This window comes from Lissotriton helveticus (genome assembly GCF_964261635.1).
Source record: "Lissotriton helveticus chromosome 1_1 unlocalized genomic scaffold, aLisHel1.1 SUPER_1_unloc_16, whole genome shotgun sequence".
NCBI classification, from domain to species: Eukaryota; Metazoa; Chordata; class Amphibia; order Caudata; family Salamandridae; genus Lissotriton; species Lissotriton helveticus.
In genome coordinates this window covers 3,485,945-3,508,170 of record NW_027611655.1, presented here as the reverse complement: position 1 = coordinate 3,508,170, position 22,226 = coordinate 3,485,945, and the positions used below count along the sequence as shown (strand labels likewise).

The 22,226-nt window shown below is 46.8% G+C and overlaps 1 protein-coding gene and 1 long non-coding RNA gene across 4 annotated transcripts in view; one reads left to right on the top strand and one right to left on the bottom strand.

Moving 5' to 3' along the window:
• The window catches only part of LOC144805597 (uncharacterized), a 62,577-nt gene extending 44,712 nt beyond the window's left edge, over positions 1 to 17,865 (bottom strand). Inside the window, exons 1-2 of one of the 2 annotated variants that reach the window (XR_013605552.1) lie at positions 17,780 to 17,865; positions 244 to 313 (exon numbers count right to left, since the gene is read on the bottom strand). This is a non-coding gene — a long non-coding RNA (uncharacterized LOC144805597). The remainder of the gene's footprint in view (positions 1 to 243; positions 314 to 17,779) is intronic. The other variant, XR_013605553.1, reaches the window with a different exon arrangement.
• Positions 17,866 to 18,606: 741 nt separating this feature from the next.
• Positions 18,607 to 22,226, top strand: part of LOC144805609 (uncharacterized) — a 54,387-nt gene continuing 50,767 nt past the window's right edge. The window contains exon 1 of one of the 2 annotated variants that reach the window (XM_078672132.1): positions 18,607 to 18,705. The gene's annotated coding sequence lies outside the window, so the exon portion shown is untranslated. Of the gene's footprint in view, positions 18,706 to 20,081; positions 20,242 to 22,226 lie in introns of those variants that run through there. The other variant, XM_078672131.1, reaches the window with a different exon arrangement.

The following is a 22,226-nucleotide window of genomic DNA, read 5'->3' as shown; positions in this document are numbered from 1 at the left end:
GCGTCTACGGGGCTTTTGGAAAGAGGCTGAGTCAGAGAGGGACGGGCGGAGAGGCAGAGGGGTGAAAGGGACCCAGGGTAAAGGAAATAAGTGAGACGGAAAAGAAAGACAAAAGCAGAAATCATCGACTACTCTTTTTCTTTTGGTTACTCCAACCTCTAGCCCCTCCCTTCCCATTTATGCATAGCTATTATTTATTCCTCACATCCTCCCTTGACTAAATCATAAAGCAAAAACACTTACCTGAGCCTTTTCCTTCTGTCCAAGGGATGACAGCGGCCTAGGCTCACCTAAGGGACTGAAGTGGAAGACCCTGTGGGAAAGAAGAATACAAAAGAGACAATCAATCATTGTGATTTCCTGCAATACTAATAAAAAGTGTATACCAAGAAATTATTCAATGCAGTGAGCTCCTTCTCAGCCGACTCTTCTACAATGGGGAGCTACAAACTCTCCCTCCAGGGAATGGGAGTAAGAGACAACCACACACACACACACACACACACACACACACACACACACACACACAGGAAAGCATCGTAGGAAAACGCCCGATACAGTTTTTATATGCTGGCATATGTACATTGTTTTAGAAAGATGGTGGAACTATTTATTTTGTTCAATGTGCTTATACTGCTAATTACTTCTATCACCTCTTTCCTCACCGGTAGAACCCAGAGAGTCCGCCTCCCCCTTTCCGATCCAAAGCCACCACGATCACCTGCGGTGTACCCCAAGTACCATCCCTCAGCCCTACCCTTTTCAATATCTACATGGCACCGCTCGCCAACATCATCCGAGCACACCACCTGAACATCATCTTGTACACCGACGATACCCAGCGGATCCACTACCTCACCAAGGACCTGGCCACCACCAAATCCAACCTCCAAAAGGGAATGAAGGCTGTTGCAGACTAGATGAAGACTAGCCGGCTGAAACTGAACTCGGACAAGACGGGAGGTCCTCATCCTCAGATCCACCCGCTGCGCATGGGACGACTCCTGGTGGCCGGCTATGCTGGGAGCTGCCCTGATACCCACCAACATCACATGCAACCTGGGGTTCATTGTGGACTCCACGCTCTCTATGGCCCAGCAAGGTAATGCTGTTTCCTCTTCCTGCTTCAACACCCTCCGCATGCTCTGAAAGATCTACAGATGGATCCCCACCAAAATCAGAAGGACGGTCACCCAAGCAATCGTCAGCAGCAAGCTGGACTACGGCAACGCCCTCTACGCAGGAACCACGGCCACACTCCAGAAGAGACTCCATTGCCTACAAAACGCCTCTGCACGCCTCATCATCGGACTAACTCGCAACAGCCACATCACCGCCCACCTGAGAAACCTGCACTGGCTCCCAGTCAACAAGAGGATCACCTTCAAGCTCCTTACCCACAGCAGCACTCTGCAGCACCACTGTACAGCAGCACTCTGCAGCACCATTGTACAGCACCACTCTGCAGCACCACTCTGCAGCACCACTCTACAGTACTCCTTTACAACACCAATCTAAACCACCACTCTGCAGCACCACTCTGCAGCATCACTCTGCAGCACCAATCTAAACCACCACTCTGCAGCACCACTGTACAGCACCACTCTGCAGCACCACTCTACAGTACCCCTTTACAACACCAATATAAACCACCACTCTGCAGCACCACTGTACACACCACTGTACAGCACCACTGTACAGCACCACTGTGCAGCACCACACTACAGCACCACTGTGGTTGGGTGTGGTTGTGTGTGGTTTTGTGTGTGTGTGTGTGTGGTTGTGTGTGTATTTGTGGTTGTGTGTGTGGTTGTGTGTGGGTGTGGTTGGGTGTGTGTGGTTGAGTGTGGTTGAGTGTGGTTGTGTGTGGATGTGGTTGTATGTGGTTGTGTGTGTGCATTTGTGGTTGTGTGTGGGTGTGGTTGTGTGTGGTTGTGTGTGTGTGTGTGGTTGTGAGTGTGGTTGGGTGTGGCTGTGGTTGTGTGTGTGTGTAGTTGTGTGTGTGTGTGTGCATGGTTGTGATTGTGTAAGGTTGTGGGTGTGGTTGTGTGTGGATGTGGTTGTGTGTGTGTGTGGTTGTTTGTGTGGTTGTGTGTGTGGTTGTGTGTGTGGTTATGGGTGTGGTTGTGTGTGTGTGTGGTTGTGTGTGTGGTTGTCGTTATGTAAGGTTGTGGGTGTGGTTGTGTGTGGGTATGGTTGTGTGAGGTAGTGTGTGTGGTTGTGTGTGAGTGTGTGTGGTTGTGTGTGGTTGGGTGTGTGTGGTTGTGGGTGTGATTGTGTGTGGTTGTGTGTTTGTGTGGCTGTGTGTGGGTATGAGGGTCTGTGTGTTGAATGTTTATGTGTTGGTTGTGACGAAAGGCTGGGCAGCGAAGGGGGTTCGAACAGAGGAGGAGGGCTGCGTGGGAGGGGGTAGAGGAGCATGCTGTAAGGCTTACTGAGCCATGAAAGAAAGGAACAAGCTACTTAATGACCCATGACTGAGGAGACAGATGGCGGCTGCAGCGTGTGCACGCTCGCGTGAACTCAAGGCTGTAGCCAGCCTGTACCATTTTCAAAACTAACTTACTAAAGTATCTCCGAGCAGCGCATACGCGCTGACTCAGCGAGACCTAAAAACATACTGACATTTTTAATTGTATTATTCCAGTTTGTACCCAGCCATATGCAAATCAATCTTGACCCTGCACCCAATGGGAACAGTCCAGCCCGAACTGCCAGGCCAGGCCCTCCCTGAACTGGAAACAAGCATCCTAGGAACGGTTTCGGGCTTTCAGCCCTCATCAGCCAGGACAGCTGGACTCCAGTGGCATGGATAGTGTGGGACCCACATCTGGGCATACCTGGCCCACACGAGGTGACAAATGCAAAACAAGCCTTGGCATAGCCAATAGGTCTCACTTTTGGGACCTTATAGGCATTTAGTTATGCAGCACAATATCCTTGGTGCAACAACATTAAGGTCCCAAAGGCGAGACCTATTGGATATGCCAATGCTTGTTAATGTATGTTGAATATCTAATTAACTGTAGTACAATGTAAACAAGCATTGGTAAATGCATTAGGTTACTCCTATCTGATTAGTAATTAAAAAAAAAAAGTTTTAACTTGGTGAGCTGTTCTGCAATATAATTTAAAGGAACTTTGAAAAAGCGTTATGACTTGTTTGAGAAAGGCAAATAATGAAAGGTAACGTGTGCAGTTCTATGCAGGGAAGAAGACTAGTTATCAGCGGTGTAAGTTACAAAGAAGAGAACACGAGCAGAAGAATGTGAAACTGCTAAGTGTCTGTATGTCTTGTGTGACGTCATTCATTTCTGGCAGGCTTCACTTTCCCAGATCATTGAGAGTGCACTATGGCGCTGCGGGGACTGTACGGATCCGATTTGAATGCACTTTCTTTTCTTAAGTCACAAATGTATGAAACAGTTCAGAGTCTGGAAACCACTGCAGCCCCTGCCCTGAATGTTTACCCTCAGTGTTCTGAATATGCACCCATGCTGGTGAGTCACCCTAGATGCATCAGATAAAAAAGCAACGACCATGGCTTCGTTGTTTAGAATATTTAAAATGATTCACTTCTGAAATGATGAGACTGTGAAAGAACTATAAGGAGTCTCTTTGAATTGACATACATAGTGAAGGGTGCTCCTGCTAGAGAGATCCGTCCCACTTAAAGCCCTGCGTATGACAATATGAAAGAACCTTGTGAACAGACACAAATACTATTCCTCTGTAGAAAGTACGCATGTTTACCTGCTAATAAACACAAAGCATCACTTCTGAAATGATGAGACTGTGAAAGAACTATAAGGAGTGTCTTTGAATTGACATACATAGTGAAGGGTGGTACTGCTAGATAGAGACTCGTCCCACTTAAAGCCCCCCGTATGACAATATGAAAGAAGCCTGTGAACAGACACAAATACTATTCCTCTGTCGAAAGTGCGCATGTTTACCTGCTAATAAACACAAAGCATCATTTCTGAAATGCAGAGACTGTGAAAGAATTATAAGGAGTCTCTTTGAATTGACATACATAGTGAAGGGTGGTCCTGCTAGATAGAGTCCCGTCCCACTTAAAGCCCCGCGTAGGACAATATGAAAGAAGCCTGTGAACTGATACAAATACTATTCCTCTGGTGAAAGTGCGCATGTTTACCTGCTAATAAACACAAAGCATCATATCCGAAATGCAGACACTGTGAAAGAAGTATAAGGAGTCTCTTTGAATTGACATACATAGTGAAGGGTGGTCCAGCTAGATAGAAACCCGTCCCACTTAAAGCCCCGCGTAGGACAATATGAAAGAAGCCTGTGAACTGATACAAATACTATTCCTCTGGTGAAAGTACGCATGTTTACCTGCTAATAAACACAAAGCATCATTTCTGAAATGATGAGACTGTGAAAGAACTATCAGGAGTCTCTTTGAATTGACATACAGAGTGAAGGGTGGTCCTGCTAGATAGAGATCCGTCCCACTTAAAGCCCTGCGGGTGACACTATGAAAGAAGCCTGTGAACAGATACAAATACTATTCCTCTGTAGAAAGTACGCATGTTTACCTGCTAATAAACACAAAGCATCATTTCTGAAATGATGAGACTGTGAAAGAACTATCAGGAGTCTCTTTGAATTGACACAAAGAGTGAAGGGTGGTCCTGCTAGAGAGAGACCCGTCCCACTTAAAGCCCTGCGTAGGACAATATGAAAGAAGCCTGTGAACTGATACAAATACTATTCCTCTGGTGAAAGTGCGCATGTTTACCTGCTAATAAACACAAAGCATCATTTCTGAAATGCAGAGACTGTGAAAGAATTATAAGGAGTCTCTTTGAATTGACATACATAGTGAAGGGTGGTCCTGCTAGATAGAGTCCCGTCCCACTTAAAGCCCCGCGTAGGACAATATGAAAGAAGCCTGTGAACTGATACAAATACTATTCCTCTGGTGAAAGTGCGCATGTTTACCTGCTAATAAACACAAAGCATCATTTCTGAAATGCAGAGACTGTGAAAGAATTATAAGGAGTCTCTTTGAATTGACATACATAGTGAAGGGTGGTCCGGCTAGATAGAAACCCGTCCCACTTAAAGCCCCGCGTAGGACAATATGAAAGAAGCCTGTGAACAGACACAAATACTATTCCTCTGTAGAAAGTACGCATGTTTACCTGCTAATAAACACAAAGCATCATTTCTGAAATGATGAGACTGTGAAAGAACTATAAGGAGTCTCTTTGAATTGACATACATAGTGAAGGGTGGTCCTGCTAGATAGAGTCCCGTCCCACTTAAAGCCCCGCGTAGGACAATATGAAAGAAGCCTGTGAACTGATACAAATACTATTCCTCTGGTGAAAGTGCGCATGTTTACCTACTAATAAACACAAAGCATCATTCCTGAAATGATGAGACTGTGAAAGAACTATAAGGAGTCTCTTTGAATTGACATAAAGAGTGAAGGGTGGTCCTGCTCGATAGAGACCCGTCCCACTTAAAGCCCTGCGTATGACAATATGAAAGAAGCCTGTGAACAGATACAGATACAAATACTATTCCTCTGGTGAAAGTACGCATGTTTCCCTCCTAATAAACACAAAGCATCATTCCTGAAATGATGAGACTGTGAAAGAACTATAAGGAGTCTCTTTGAATTGGCATAAAGAGTGAAGGGTGGTCCTGCTAGATAGAGTCCCGTCCCACTTAAAGCCCTGCGTATGACAATATGAAAGAAGCCTGTGGACAGATACAAATACTATTCCTCTGTAGAAAGTACGCATGTTTACCTGCTAATAAACACAAAGCATCATTTCTGAAATGATGAGACTGTGAAAGAACTATAAGGAGTCTCTTGGAATTGACATACATAGTGAAGGGGGGTCCTGCTAGATAGAGATCCGTCCCACTTAAAGCCCCGCCTATGACAATATGAAAGAAGCCTGTGGACAGATACAAATACTATTCCTCTGTAGAAAGTACGCATGTTTACCTGCTAATAAACACAAAGCATCATTTCTGAAATGATGAGACTGTGAAAGAACTATAAGGAGTCTCTTGGAATTGACATACATAGTGAAGGGGGGTCCTGCTAGATAGAGATCCGTCCCACTTAAAGCCCCGCCTATGACAATATGAAAGAAGCCTGTGGACAGATACAAATACTATTCCTCTGTAGAAAGTACGCATGTTTACCTGCTAATAAACACAAAGCATCATTTCTGAAATGATGAGACTGTGAAAGAACTATAAGGAGTCTCTTTGAATTGACATACATAGTGAAGGGGGGTCCTGCTAGATAGAGATCCGTCCCACTTAAAGCCCCGCCTATGACAATATGAAAGAAGCCTGTGGACAGATACAAATACTATTCCTCTGTAGAAAGTACGCATGTTTACCTGCTAATAAACACAAAGCATCATTTCTGAAATGATGAGACTGTGAAAGAACTATCAGGAGTCTCTTTGAATTGACACAAAGAGTGAAGGGTGGTCCTGCTAGAGAGAGACCCGTCCTACTTAAAGCCCTGCGCAGGACAATATGAAAGAAGCCTGTGAACTGATACAAATACTATTCCTCTGGTGAAAGTGCGCATGTTTACCTGCTAATAAACACAAAGCATCATTTCTGAAATGCAGAGACTGTGAAAGAATTATAAGGAGTCTCTTTGAATTGACATACATAGTGAAGGGTGGTCCTGCTAGATAGAGTCCCGTCCCACTTAAAGCCCTGCGTAGGACAATATGAAAGAAGCCTGTGAACTGATACAAATACTATTCCTCTGGTGAAAGTGCGCATGTTTACCTGCTAATAAACACAAAGCATCATTTCTGAAATGCAGAGACTGTGAAAGAATTATAAGGAGTCTCTTTGAATTGACACAAAGAGTGAAGGGTGGTCCGGCTAGATAGAAACCCGTCCCACTTAAAGCCCGAGTGTGACAATATGAAAGAAGCCTGTGAACAGATACAAATACTATTCCTCCGTAGAAAGTACGCATGTTTACCTGCTAATAAACACAAAGCATCATTTCTGAAATGATGAGACTGTGAAAGGACTATAAGGAGTCTCTTTGAATTGACATACATAGTGAAGGGTGGTCCGGCTAGATAGAAACCCGTCCCACTTAAAGCCCCACGTAGGACAATATGAAAGAAGCCTGTGCACAGATACAAATACTATTCCTCTGTAGAAAGTACGCATGTTTACCTGCTAATAAACGCAAAGCATCATTTCTGAAATGATGAGACTGTGAAAGAACTATCAGTAGTCTCTTTGAATTGACACAAAGAGTGAAGGGTGGTCCTGCTAGAGAGAGACCCGTCCCACTTAAAGCCCCACGTAGGACAATATGAAAGAAGCCTATGAACTGATACAAATACTATTCCTCTGGTGAAAGTGCGCATGTTTACCTGCTAATAAACACAAAGCATCATTTCTGAAATGCAGAGACTGTGAAAGAACTATAAGGAGTCTCTTTGAATTGACATACATAGTGAAGGGTGGTCCTGCTAGATAGAGTCCCGTCCCACTTAAAGCCCCGCGTAGGACAATATGAAAGAAGCCTGTGAACTGATACAAATACTATTCCTCTGTAGAAAGTACGCATGTTTACCTGCTAATAAACACAAAGCATCACTTCTGAAATGATGAGACTGTGAAAGAACTATAAGGAGTCTCTTTGAATTGATACATAGTGAAGGGTGGTCCTGCTAGAGAGAGACCCGTCCCACTTAAAGCCCCGCGTATGACAATATGAAAGAAGCCTGTGAACAGACACAAATACTATTCCTCTGGTGAAAGTGCGCATGTTTACCTGCTAATAAACACAAAGCATCATTTCTGAAATGCAGAGACTGTGAAAGAACTATAAGGAGTCTCTTTGAATTGACATAAAGAGTGAAGGGTGGTCCTGCTAGATAGAGTCCCGTCCCACTTAAAGCCCCGTGTATGACAATATGAAAGAAGCCTGTGAACAGATACAAATACTATTCCTCTGTAGAAAGTACGTATGTTTACCTGCAAATAAACACACAGCATCATTTCTGAAATGCAGAGACTGTGAAAGAACTATAAGGAGTCTCTTTGAATTGACATAAAGAGTGAAGGGTGGTCCTGCTAGATAGAGATCCGTCCCACTTAAAGCCCTGCGGGTGACACTATGAAAGAAGCCTGTGAACAGATACAAATACTATTCCTCTGGTGAAAGTACGCATGTTTACCTGCTAAGAAACACAAAGCATCATTTCTGAAACGATGAGACTGTGAAAGAACTATAAGGAGTCTCTTTGAATTGACATAAAGAGTGAAGGGTGGTCCTGCTAGATAGAGTCCCGTCCCACTTAAAGCCCCGTGTATGACAATATGAAAGAAGCCTGTGAACAGATACAAATACTATTCCTCTGTAGAAAGTACGCATGTTTACCTGCTAATAAACACAAAGCATCATTTCTGAAATGATGAGACTGTAATAGAGACCCGGCCCACTTAAAGCCCTGCGTATGACACTATGAAAGAAGCGTGTGAACAGATACAAATACTATTCCTCTGTAGAAAGTGCGTATGTTTACCTGCTAATAAACACAAAGCATCATTCTTCACGGTGCTTACATCAAATGAAATGAATGCTTGCCCTGAATCTCTGCTTTAAACCCATTGACTTGTAACCTTGTGACGCACACTGTGGCTGCAGAGCATCCTTTCTGCCACCAGGCTGAGCTCACGGCCATAAATGCTGCAATCCTATTATTAATAACCCTCCTGCCCAGAGGCTTCTTGCGGCCTCTGTTGTCTCGTGCGTGTGTCTCGAGCGCTCTCTGCTTTGAATCAAACCTTTGCCTCCTCAGTCTCCCTGAAGCAGCCACAGGTTGTTGTTGTTATTTGGAGTTAAGCGCAACTGGCCAGAGCTACAAATTCTATGTCCATGGGTTCTTGCTTCACTCAATGTGTACACATTCTATGTCCATGGGTTCTTGCTTCACTCCATGTGTACACATTCTATGTCCATGGGTTCTTGCTTCACTCCATGTGTATACATTCTATGTCCATGGGTTCTTGCTTCACTCCATGTGTACACATTCTATGTACATGGGTTCTTGCTTCACTCCATGTGTACTCATTCTATGTCCATGGGCTCTTGCTTCACTCAATGTGTACACATTCTATGTCCATGGGTTCTTGCTTCACTCCATGTGTACACATTCTATGTACATGGGTTCTTGCTTCACTCCATGTGTACACATTCTATGTACATGGGTTCTTGCTTCACTCCATGTGTACACATTATATGTCCATGGGTTCTTGCTTCACTCCATGTGTACACATTCTATGTCCATGGGTTCTTGCTTCACTCCATGTGTACACATTCTATGTACATGGGTTCTTGCTTCACTCCATGTGTACACATTCTATGTCCATGGGCTCTTGCTTCACTCAATGTGTACACATTCTATGTCCATGAGTTCTTGCTTCACTCCATGTGTACACATTCTATGTCCATGGGTTATTGCTTCACTCCATGTGTACACATTCTATGTCCATGGGTTCTTGCTTCACTCCATGTGTACACATTCTATGTCCATGGGTTCTTGCTTCACTCCATGTGTACACATTCTATGTACATGGGTTCTTGCTTCACTCCATGTGTATCAATGTGTACACATTCTATGTCCATGGGCTCTTGCTTCACTCGCTTCACTCAATGTGTACACATTCTATGTCCATGGGTTCTTGCTGCACTCCATGTGTACACATTCTATGTCCCTGGGTTCTTCCTTCACTCCATGTGTACACATTCTATGTCCATGGGTTCTTGCTTCACTCCATGTGTACACATTCTATGTCCATGGGTTCTTGCTTCACTCCATGTGTACACATTCTATGTCCATGGGTTCTTGCTTCACTCCATGTGTACACATTCTATGTCCATGGGTTCTTGCTTCACTCCATGTGTACACATTCTATGTCCATAGGTTCTTGCTTCACTCCATGTCTCCTACGTCCATAGGTTCTTGCTTCACTCCATGTGTACACATTCTATGTCCATGGGTTCTTGCTTCACTCCATGTATACACATTCTATGTCCATGGGTTCTTGCTTCACTCCATGTCTACACAGTCTATGTCCATAGGTTCTTGCTTCACTCCATGTGTACACATTCTATGTCCATGGGTTCTTGCTTCACTCCATGTGTACACATTCTATGTCCATGGGTTCTTGCTTCACTCCATGTGTACACATTCTATGTCCATATGTTCTTGCTTCACTCCATGTGTACACATTCTATGTCCATGGGTTCTTGCTTCACTCCATGTGTACACATTCTATGTACATGGGTTCTTGCTTCACTCTATGTGTACACATTCTATGTCCATGGGTTCTTGCTTCACTCCATGTGTACACATTCTATGTCCATGGGTTCTTGCTTCACTCAATGTGTTCACATTCTATGTCCATGGGTTCTTGCTTCACTCAATGTGTACACATTCTATGTCCATGGGTTCTTGCTTCACTCCATGTGTACACATTCTATGTCCATGGGTTCTTGCTTCACTCCATGTGTACACATTCTATGTCCATGGGTTCTTGCTTCACTCAATGTGTACACATTCTATGTCCATGGGTTCTTGCGTCACTCCATGTGTACACATTCTATGTACATGGGTTCTTGCTTCACTCCATGTGTATCAATGTGTACACATTCTATGTCCATGGGTTCTTGCTTCACTCCATGTGTACACATTCTATGTCCATGGGTTCTTGCTTCACTCAATGTGTTCACATTCTATGTCCATGGGTTCTTGCTTCACTCAATGTGTACACATTCTATGTCCATGGGTTCTTGCTTCACTCCATGTGTACACATTCTATGTCCATGGGTTCTTGCTTCACTCCATGTGTACACATTCTATGTCCATGGGTTCTTGCTTCACTCAATGTGTACACATTCTATGTCCATGGGTTATTGCTTCACTCCATGTGTACACATTCTATGCACATGGGTTCTTGCTTCACTCTATGTGTACCATCACCCGCTTCTAAGTGACCTGGTCTCCAGCTCTACCAAGGCTTACAGAACCATCCCCACATCCCTGGGCAAAGAGGTAACCCCAGAAGAACGTTTATATCCCGGGGGACACTCTCAAAGTCCATGTTCATCCAATACAGCTATCACACACATTGCTGCCAAGGTTTCAGGTTGCAATGTGTGACATTTTCAAAATTTCATTGTAATTATGAGTGACATTTCAACATGTATGAGTGACACTTTATCATGAGCAAAATCATGAGGAAAACTTATAAAAATCAGAAATTACACTCAATTGAGTAATGGGAACCTGTAAAAAGATCTTAAAACTACTACAAAGCACCAGAAATGGAAGGGCACTACCCAGAGACAGACTGCGTGACTGCAGTTCTCAGTAACGTAAGGCAAGCAGGCACTGCAGCTGCTCAGAAGATCTAATTGATTTGAACATTCATGACAGCATGGTAGCCTAAAAACAAAGTTCATAGCACAGCAAGTGCAATTTGGAGATTATACCATAAATCAGGCCTCTCCGAGACCGGCCAAACTGAATGACAAACTAACTTTGTTTTTCATTTCTGTCGAGGACTGACTAAAGAACACGCTGAACATTTAACACAGCAGACACCATCCCACATGCATACATTTGACACAGCAGACACCATCCCGCATGCATACATTTAACACAGCAGACACCATCCCAATGCATACATTTAACACAGCAGACACCATCCGACATGCATACATTTAACACAGCCCGCATGCATACATTTAACACAGCAGACACCATCCCAATGCATACATTTAACACAGCAGACACCATCCGACATGCATACATTTAACACAGCAGACACCATCCCAAATGCATACATTTGACACAGCAGACACCATCCCGCATGCATACATTTAACACAGCAGACACCATCCCACATGCATACATTTAACACAGAAGACACCATCCCACATGCATACATTTGACACAACAGACACCATCCCACATGCATACATTTAACACAGCAGACACCATCCCACATGCATACATTTGACACAGCAGACACCATCCCGCATGCATACATTTAACACAGCAGACACCATCCCAAATGCATACATTTGACACAGCAGACGCCATCCCACATGCATACATTTAACACAGCAGACACCATCCCACATGCATACATTTGACCCAGCAGACACTGTCCCACATGCATACATTTGAAACAGCAGGCTCCATCCCACATGCATACATTTAACACAGCAGACACCATCCCGCATGCATACATTTAACACAGCAGACACCATCCCAAATGCATACATTTGACACAGCAGACGCCATCCCACATGCATACATTTAACACAGCAGACACCATCCCACATGCATACATTTGACCCAGCAGACACTGTCCCACATGCATACATTTGAAACAGCAGACTCCATCCCACATGCATACATTTGACACAGCAGACACCATCCCACATGCATACATTTGACACAGCAGACACCACCCCACATGCATACATTTGGCACAGCAGACACCATCCCACATGCATACATTTAACACAGCAGACACCATCTCACATGCATACATTTAACACAGCAGACACCATCTCACATGCATACATTTAACAGAGCGGACACCATCCCACATGCATACATTTGACACAGCAGAGACCATCCCACGTGCATACATTTAACACAGCAGACACCATCCGACATGCATACATTTGACACAGCAGACACCACCCCACAGGCATACATTTAACACAGCAGACACCATCCCACATGCATACATTTAACACAGCAGACACCATCCCACATGCATACATTTGACACAGCAGACTCCATCCCACATGCATACATTTGACACAGCAGACTCCATCCCACATGCATACATTTAACACAGCAGACACCATCTCACATGCATACATTTAACACAGCAGACACCATCCCACATGCATACATTTAACACAGCAAACACCATCCGACATGCATACATTTGACACAGCAGACACCATCTCACATGCATACATTTAACACAGCAGACACCATCCCACATGCATACATTTAACACAGCAGACACCATCCGACATGCATACATTTGACACAGCAGACACCATCTCACATGCATACATTTGATACAGCAGACACCATCCCACATGCATACATTTAACACAGCAGACACCATCCCACATGCATACATTTAACACAGCAGACACCATCCGACATGCATACATTTGACACAGCAGACACCATCTCACATGCATACATTTAACACAGCAAACACCATCCGACATGCATACATTTGACACAGCAGACACCATCTCACATGCATACATTTAACACAGCAAACACCATCCGACATGCATACATTTGACACAGCAGACACCATCTCACATGCATACATTTAACACAGCAGACACCATCCCACATGCATACATTTAACACAGCAGACACCATCCGACATGCATACATTTGACACAGCAGACACCATCTCACATGCATACATTTGACACAGCAGACACCATCCCACATGCACACATTTGACACAGCAGACACCACCCCACATGCATACATTTGGCACAGCAGACACCATCCCACATGCATACATTTGACACAGCAGACACCACCCCACAGGCATACATTTAACACAGCAGACACCATCTCACATGCATACATTTGACACAGCAGACACCATCCCACATGCATACATTTGACACAGCAGACACCACCCCACATGCATACATTTGACACAGCAGACACCACCCCACAGGCATACATTTAACACAGCAGACACTGTCCCACATGCATACATTTGACACAGCAGACACCATCCCACATGCATACATTTAACACAGCAGACACCGTCCCACATGCATACATTTGACACAGCAGACACCATCCCACATGCATACATTTGACACAGCAGACACCACCCCACAGGCATACATTTAACACAGCAGACACCGTCCCACATGCATACATTTGACACAGCAGACACCATCCCACATGCATACATTTAACACAGCAGACACCGTCCCACATGCATACATTTGACACAGCAGACACCATCCCACATGCATACATTTGACACAGCAGACACCATCCCACATGCATACATTTAACACAGCAGACACCATCCCACATGCATACATTTAACACAGCAGACACCATCCCACATGCATTCATTTGACACAGCAGACACCATCTCACATGCATACATTTGACACAGCAGACACCATCCCACATGCATACATTTGACACAGCAGACACCATCCCACATGCATACATTTGACACAGCAGACACCATCCCACATGCATACATTTGACACAGCAGACACCATCTCACATGCATACATTTAACACAGCAGACACCATCCCACATGCATACATTCGACACAGCAGACACCATCTCACATGCATACATTTGACACAGCAGACACCACCCCACAGGCATACATTTGACACAGCAGACACCATCCCACATGCATACATTTGACACAGCAGACACCATCCCACATGCATACATTTGACACAGCAGACACCATCTCACATGCATACATTTGACACAGCAGACACCATCCCACATGCATACATTTGACACAGCAGACACCATCTCACATGCATACATTTGACACAGCAGACACCACCCCACAGGCATACATTTAACACAGCAGACACCATCCCACATGCATACATTTGACACAGCAGACACCACCCCACATGCATACATTTGACACAGCAGACACCACCCCACATGCATACATTTGGCACAGCAGACACCATCCCAAATGCATACATTTGACACAGCAGACACCACCCCACAGGCATACATTTAACACAGCAGACACCATCCCACATGCATACATTTGACACAGCAGACACCATCCCACATGCATACATTTGACACAGCAGACACCATCCCGATGCATACATTTGACACAGCAGACACCATCCCACATGCATACATTTGACACAGCAGACACCACCCCACATGCATACATTTGGCACAGCAGACACCATCCCACATGCATACATTTGACACAGCAGACACCACCCCACAGGCATACATTTAACACAGCAGACACCATCTCACATGCATACATTTGACACAGCAGACACCATCCCACATGCATACATTTGACACAGCAGACACCACCCCACATGCATACATTTGGCACAGCAGACACCATCCCACATGCATACATTTGACACAGCAGACACCACCCCACATGCATACATTTGGCACAGCAGACACCATCCCACATGCATACATTTGACACAGCAGACACCATCCCGATGCATACATTTGACACAGCAGACACCATCCCACATGCATACATTTGACACAGCAGACACCACCCCACAGGCATACATTTAACACAGCAGACACCATCTCACATGCATACATTTGACACAGCAGACACCACCCCACAGGCATACATTTAACACAGCAGACACCATCTCACATGCATACATTTGACACAGCGGACACCATCCCACATGCATACATTTGACACAGCAGACACCACCCCACATGCATACATTTGGCACAGCAGACACCATCCCACATGCATACATTTGACACAGCAGACACCACCCCACAGGCATACATTTAACACAGCAGACACCATCTCACATGCATACATTTGACACAGCAGACACCATCCCACATGCATACATTTGACACAGCAGACACCATCCCACATGCATACATTTGACACAGCAGACACCATCCCACATGCATACATTTAACACAGCAGACGCCATCCCACATGCATACATTTGACACAGCAGACACCACCCCACAGGCATAAATTTAACACAGCAGACACCATCCCACATGCATACATTTAACGCAGCAGACACCATCCCACATGCATACATTTGACACAGCAGACACCATCCCACATGCATACATTTAACGCAGCAGACACCATCCCACATGCATGCATTTGCTACGGTGCCACTTTCAGGGCTGGGACCCAAGGGCCCCTTCTACTCTGTCGGTAGGGAGGGTGTTGTCATACCCTTGCCCTTAACGTCCGTAGATACCATATTTAAACGACCATATAAATATATCTAGGTTGGCAGCCGGCAACTTTTGTGTTTGGCAAACACTGTATAGTCTTTTCTCACCCACCGTAGCATTTCGGGCATTAACAATTGCCTATACTAATGTCTAGTATGTCCTCTAAGCGATATTTGACCGAGGGTTGAATCTAATTCAGCCGCAAAATAACATATAGATAAAGAAGTTCTCGGTTACAAGGGATGTTCAAGTTCCTTTTTCCCTCTAGTTCAGCGTTGATAGGGACACTTCGATTGTTTTCTCGGTATTGGTAATGGCTGTATGATATACTCAGGCCAAACTAAGAAACACAAACACATAGTTTATTACCATCGACTACAGTGTGACATCTTTGGGTAGTCACAGATCAGTGCGTCACATTGTATCAATAGATTGGATGCTGAGGATACTTAAACAGTTGTCTCGCATTTTGTTTACATAGTAGTGGTCCATGCTATCATCACAAGGGACAACAGCCATCCATCTACTGTAGAAGCATCTCTTGATAAGGGACTGATTTTTAAGCGGACACAGGTAATGAGTATAGGCTCAGACATATCAATATTGAGTACACCATGCTTTTCGGTCAACGACATAGATACCCCTTGATTTATTTTTGTAATGTGCAGTGTACTGCAGACAGAGAATATATCGATAAAAGGTCATCACCTGTGGACTGACTGTCAAGTGTGTACAGGTAGAAGCATCTCCCATAAGGGACTGATTTTTAAGCGCACACAGGTAAAGAGTATAGGCTCCTAGATATCAATGTTGAGTACACCATGCTTTTCGATCAACCCTTGATTTATCTTTGTAATGTTCAGTGTACTGCAGACAGAGAATATATCGATAAAAGGTCATCACCTGTGGACTGACTGTCAAGTGTGTACAGGTAGAAGCATCTCCGATAAGGGACTGATTTTTAAGCGCACACAGGTAAAGAGTATAGGATCCGAGATATCAATGTTGAGTACACCATGCTTTTCGATCAACCCTTGATTTATCTTTGTAATGTGCAGTGTACTGCAGACAGAGAATATATCGATAAAAGGTCATCACCTGTGGACTGACTGTCAAGCGTATACAGGTAGAAGCATCTCCGACTGATTTTTAAGCGGACCCAGGTAAAGAGTATAGGCGCCTAGATATCAATATTGAGTACACCATGCTTTTCGTTCAATATATATTTCGGAGAATAGATTGATAAAAGGACCGAGAGTCAAACGTATACAGGTAATGTGTATGGACTCTTAGATACAAATATTAAGAAAGTTGAGTCCTGTGTGGTTATCTCCATAGTTATCTTCTTGTCTATCCCTTGTGTGTGTAGTTTCCACATTCACCAAGGCCTTCAACATTAGGATCACTCGCGCTAGGCTCAGGTGCTTTTTGTGGCAAATATGTCTTGTCACATATAGTGATCTATGTGAACAGGAAAGGCCGAGCTTTTCTCTTAAAATAGAAAATGCAGAAGGGAGATAATTAAACATAAAGTGTCCAAGTGTCTGTCTCTCTCTCCAGACCCCTGGATCATTCTAGAACTAGGTATCTTTGTTCTTTCCAACAGTCATTGCTTTTTAGCGTTCGAGATAAAATACCCTGAGAATTTCTTAACAAGGTTGACTATTAGGTATAAATAAATAAATAAATATAAAAGCACAATGGAGCAGCTTTGTAAGCTAAATACCAGATATTGTGTCTCATAAAACAGACCCCCTCGGATGCTCGTCATTAAACGTGTGGACCTGCGGGGTCAGAGGCCTCCCTCCCCTCTCCTCGTGCTCCGGTCAGTGGGGGCTGCGGGGGCTCCCCGGGGGCACCGGCCGCCTGTGAGGAGTGGGGCCCGGTGTGTTATTCCCCCAGGAGTGACGCGCGCGCTCACGACGTATCACGAGCCACCATCGCGCGCGAGAACAAACATGGCGTCTCGCGGCCGCGCACACGCAGGATCGCTCGTCACAGCTGCGCACGTGCGGGGCGAAGACACTACACCCCATCGGCGAGTGAGGACCTTGCACGGAGCGCAGCCTATGACCTGCTGTAGATAGAGGACGCGCAGCCTCACTACGCATGCGCAGAGCAAAGACCACCTCCCCCTAGAGAAGCTCTGCACAGAAATACATCTCACCCTGTGCTGTGCCGCGAGGCGCCTCGTGCTCCGTGGCGGGAGGTAGATGTTGCTTCTCACTCATTGTGGCCCCGAGCGGACACCGTCATTGTTGGGCTTCTTTATGTCCCTGATCGGACCCCGTCCCACCTGTGCTGGCTCTGAGGTGTGGCCCTTTACTGCGCTCCGTGCTGTCGGGGCCTGTGCTGCGCTCCGTGCTGTGAATCTTTCTTTCAACGACTTCTGGAGTTGGATTACTACCTTCACAGCGGTGTCTGTCCTCAGCGCATGCGCAGTTAATCCAAGGCCTCTTTCACCCGCGCTATGGGAAGCAGTGTCTGTCCCCAGCGCATGCGCAGTTAATCCAAGGCCTCTTTCACCCGCGCTATGGGAAGCAGTGTCTGTCCCCAGCGCATGCGCAGTTGTCCATAAACAGCCTCTTCTCCCCGCTCATGGTTCAGTCCTGGGGTTACACAAAGACCTTACAAAGCTCAACACGACCCTCAGCAGGGAGCCCAGGACCCACAGCAGGGAGCCCAGGACCCACAGCAGGGAGCCCAGGACCACAGCAGGGAGCCCAGGCCCCACAGCAGGGAGCCCAGGACCCACAGCAGGGAGCCCAGGACCCACAGCAGGGAGCCCAGCACCCACAGCAGGGAGCCCAGGCCCCACAGCAGGGAGCCCAGGACCCACAGCAGGGAGCCCAGGCCCCACAGCAGGGAGCCCAGCACCCACAGCAGGGAGCCCAGCACCCACAGCAGGGAGCCCAGGACCCACAGCAGGGAGCCCAGGACCACAGCAGGGGGCACAGGCCCCACAGCAGGGAGACCAGGACCACAGCAGGGAGCCCAGGACCACAGCAGGGAGCCCAGGCCCCACAGCAGGGAGCCCAGGACCCACAGCAGGGAGCCCAGCACCCACAGCAGGGAGCCCAGGCCCCACAGCAGGGAGCCCAGGACCCACAGCAGGGAGCCCAGGCCCCACAGCAGGGAGCCCAGCACCCACAGCAGGGAGCCCAGCACCCACAGCAGGGAGCCCAGGACCCACAGCAGGGAGCCCAGGACCACAGCAGGGGGCACAGGCCCCACAGCAGGGAGACCAGGACCACAGCAGGGAGCCCAGGACCACAGCAGGGAGCCCAGGCCCCACAGCAGGGAGCCCAGGACCACAGCAGGGAGCCCAGGGCCCACACCAGGGAGCCCAGGCCCCACACCAGGGAGCCCAGGACCCACAGCAGGGAGCCCAGGACCCACAGCAGGGAGCCCAGGACCACAGCAGGGAGCCCAGGACCCACAGCAGGGAGCCCAGGGCCCACAGCAGGGAGCCCAGGACCCACAGCAGGGAGCCCAGGACCCACAGCAGGGAGCCCAGGACCCACAGCAGGGAGCCCAGGACCCACAGCAGGGAGCCCAGCACCCACATCAGGGAGCCCAGGGCCCACAGCAGGGAGCCCAGGCCCCACAGCAGGGGGCACAGGCCCCACAGCAGGGAGACCAGGACCACAGCAGGGAGCCCAGGACCACAGCAGGGAGCCCAGGCCCCACAGCAGGGAGCCCAGGACCACAGCAGGGAGCCCAGGCCCCACAGCAGGGAGCCCAGGGACCACAGCAGGGAGCCCAGGCCCCACAGCAGGGAGCCCAGGACCCACAGCAGGGAGCCCAGGACCCACAGCAGGGAGCCCAGGACCCACAGCAGGGAGCCCAGGCCCCACAGCAGGGAGCCCAGGACCCACAGCAGGGAGCCCAGGACCCACAGCAGGGAGCCCAGGACCCACAGCAGGGAGCCCAGGACCCACAGCAGGGAGCCCAGGACCCACAGCAGGGAGCCCAGGACCCACAGCAGGGAGCCCAGGCCCCACAGCAGGGAGCCCAGGCCCACAGCAGGGAGCCCAGGCCCCACAGCAGGGAGCCCAGGACCACAGCAGGGAGCCCAGGCCCCACAGCAGGAAGCCCAGGCCCCACAGCAGGGAGCCCAGGACCACAGCAGGGAGCCCAGGACCACAGCAGGGAGCCCAGGACCCACAGCACCACATTAAACCCCAGGTGAGGTCAAGAGATACAAACACTGTCTGGGGCTGGAGGGTCTCGAGCCTGCTCTCCGGGATTCATCTGTTGTTGTTGTTGTTGTTGTCTGCATTGATCCTCAGACAGGATTATTTTGTCTCAACAATGCTCATTGGCCCTCACTGCTGGAGTTGGGTCGCTCTTTTCAAGGCCTCAGCAAACATTTGACATTTTTTCCACCTGAAAAGTCTGTGATGAGAAGATCGACTTGAATCCCGTTTGTGGCTTTCACCAGAGTAAAGGGGGGCAGCCCCGTCAACTGAAAGTGAAAGAACGCACTCCCAGGCAGCACCGACTGCGCCTCATTGCACCTAGGCTGGGCCTGCACAGCATCATCTGATGAGGCTAAAACTCCCCCAAATATGACTCAACCTCACTGGGGCCTCAGTAACCAGGTAGCGGTCAACCTTTGACCTCGTATTACTTGTGCGCTTTTAAATAATGCTCACACGGAGCGTTTGCCATGTATAACAGGTCTCCGTGTGATTAACGAGTGTTGGGCTAATCATGAGAGCGACCCATTCTTACGCCCGTTTTGAGCGCTCAGTGAGTACTTCGCCCCTATACATAATGCGATAGACTCAAAAGATACCAACGCTGGGTGGTCATCCCTATTGATTGTGATAGATTACGGCGGTCACGCCTAGCCTGGTCACCACTTGATTCTATAAGAGGTCTAGACAACCTCTCGTCTCGAAGTACACTCTATTTTCAATTTGTTTTGTCAAGTGTCACATAACTAACCGCTCTGCAAATACAATATGATTATCCCCAGAGCGGTGCTCCTTTTACCTGCGCTGCAGCCAGGTGGGGTGAAGCCTCTCAACCTACACAGAAGGGTGAGTGTATACTTGAGATGATATCCTAGTACGAAAGAACATATTGCAATGCCATTATGATTACAAACGAAACAATATGTATAACATTAAGTGTCCTATTTGTTTCTCCGTTTGTTTGTTTGTTTGTTTTACATGTTGGATCCTTTACCATTATGCACTGACAGTATACGGTTGAGTACGCCTGGATGTCCAGGTGATATTTTTATTATTTACTTTATTTATATTTACAAAGCAGTAGTGTACCTTTTTAGGTCCTGAGGAATGCATTAGAAAATCTGTTCTTGTGAAATGCAGAAACATGTCGACCACCATTACGTGCGGTTATTATTTAAAACCTGCACCCACACCTGCCTTTTAATCTTAGGGATTGGGGGATATTAATAAAAATTCTTTTTTCCACCCAATTCACCTAATTTTATAATTACCCTTCACTTTTCCACTCCTATCACTATACACTGCTTTTGTCATTAGCCACTATCATACCCTTCTGCTCTGCCCTCACATCACTTTTCGGTCACGGTAATTATTTACCGGCCATCTTGTCTCCTGGGTAAGGAGATCCCAAATGATGACAATAAGGGCGGTACAGTGTGGCTTCTGATGGGAACAATAGTTTTTTTTTCTCCATGTACTTCTGAGTCTTGACTTGACCGTTCACTAACTATTATTTCTCACTGATACTGTCTTGTATGCATTTGGTGTAGTGGTCTCTCCTGCTAGACTTACTGACTCTTTTTTTGACCCCCAGATATTATTTGTTGTTGTATAGCGGTCAACCAATGCCCATCAGGTAAGCAAGCATTGGCATAGTCACTAGGTCGTGCCTTTGGGACCTTATAAGTGTTTAGTTATCCAGCACAATATCCGTGGTGCAACAACATCAACTGTTGCATGGTTAAACACTTATAAGGTCCCAAAGGCGCGACCTATTGGCTATGCCAATGCTTGTTTTCATTGGTTCCTGTTTGTGCCTTTTAGAGATGCAAGCTTCTGTTTTATCCTCCTGTCTAACTACTCCCGCATTTTGTTGATCTAGGTCATGGGTACTCACAAACATTTTCCCCGGGGGGCGCAAAGTTTGGTCTGTGGTGTGACCGAGGGCCGCACTGATGCCAGCGGGGTGTA